Below are 1,735 nucleotides of genomic sequence, written 5' to 3' on the forward strand. Positions count from 1 at the left end.
TACACACACACACACACACACACACACACACACACACACACACACACACACGCGCGCGCGCGCGCGCGCACACACAAACACACCAAAAAATAGATAATAAAATAATAAAAACAAAACAAGCAAACTAAACTTTAAAAAAACCCAGCCCATAATTATCGATAACCCACAAGCTTCAAACGATACATACACATGTACGTGGCTTTTTACAGCAAACTCCCAAGAGAGTTCAGAGATGGTTTGGCGAGGGGTGGGGGGAATTCAGTCTTAAGTTGGATATAGCGCAACAGGAGATCATATGTGAGGCAGCGTATTGGAATCAGGCTCTCGTCAATTTTTGGGCATGTAGAGTTATTGGTTTCATCTTAAAGCTTGTTCATTTGTCTTTATTATGATGAAAAAAATATCCATTTATCTTGAATACAAGTCGAGGTATTTGCGAATGAAGGAAATGGGGGTCACCTATATTTAGAGGTAAAATTAGTGAGAAATGGCCGCCAAAGATCAATTATTTCCTAAGCTTAAGAGTCCGTGGTAACTGAAAATTTACATTTTTTTGTGCCTTTAATAAACATTTTTCAGAAAAATCCACACAGAAATGAATTTTTTAATGGGCATGAAATGTGTTGAGCCAAAAAAAAATGTGTATAAAAATTCACAAACCTGCGAAAAAAATGCAAGTTTCTTCATTTGGTTATTTGGCGAGAGCCTGATTCCAGCACGCTGCCTCACATATACGTACATGTACTGGGGCATATTGAAGATACTTAACATGCTCTCAAAACCTAGACTACAGAGCCTGCTCACAGCAGTAGGTAGGCCTACAGTAATGTGATTTAACGGTTAGGCACTGTGGTTTAACGGTTAGGCACTAACTGTGCCCTCAGGAGATCCGAAGTAGAGTCCCCAGTAAGGTGAACATTAATTTTAACGAGTATGATATTATTGGGTTGTTCTTTTTAAAAAAACCTGTATCTCGGTCTTTCTGCTGATGTATCCCCTCTCAGCCCAGGTAGGAAGCCCACCTCCCAATAAATGATCTAAAGTGTGTCAACGGGAGCATAAAAAACGCCTCATAAAAACAGTAGTTCTCTGGCATTAAAGTTTAGATGTCAATGTCCTATCTCGTGATTTGAGTTGTCAGATAAATTAAATTCTGTTGGATCTCTGTACAAACTGGAACTTCGTTTGTGGTTCGTGTTTAGGTCTTGTTCTATTTTTGTAAGAAGTTTGCTTATCAGTTGGACGTTTTCATATAAGCACATGCAGGCTTTCCCGTATTTTGCCAATGTTCTAATTAATCATAGGCCTAGTATCAGAATCATCTTAGGGCCATTTTTTAAAACCCGTTAACTAACTTTAGTCAGACAACCTGTGTTCTGCAAATTTTATAGATCCAGTTACACAGACTTTGAACCGATATTCCACAGTAACACGCACAATGACACAAATAATACATGTATATTGTCAAACAATATGGGATGGCCCGATCGATAATGATTCTGATACCCAAATTACAACATTGGTAAAAATGTTGAATACTCGTAATCCATTAGGATTAATTAATACGTGTCAGCTTTTAAGTTATCTACGCCGTCAGGCCTACTGTGTACTGTGTAGTGTGTGTTCCCTTGTACTACTACTACTACAGTAAACTACTACTACTACTACTACTACTACTACTACTACTACTACTACTACTACTACTACTACTACTACTACTACTACTACTACTACT

This window comes from Aplysia californica, unplaced genomic scaffold (assembly GCF_000002075.1).
Source record: "Aplysia californica isolate F4 #8 unplaced genomic scaffold, AplCal3.0 scaffold00630, whole genome shotgun sequence".
NCBI classification, from domain to species: Eukaryota; Metazoa; Mollusca; class Gastropoda; order Aplysiida; family Aplysiidae; genus Aplysia; species Aplysia californica.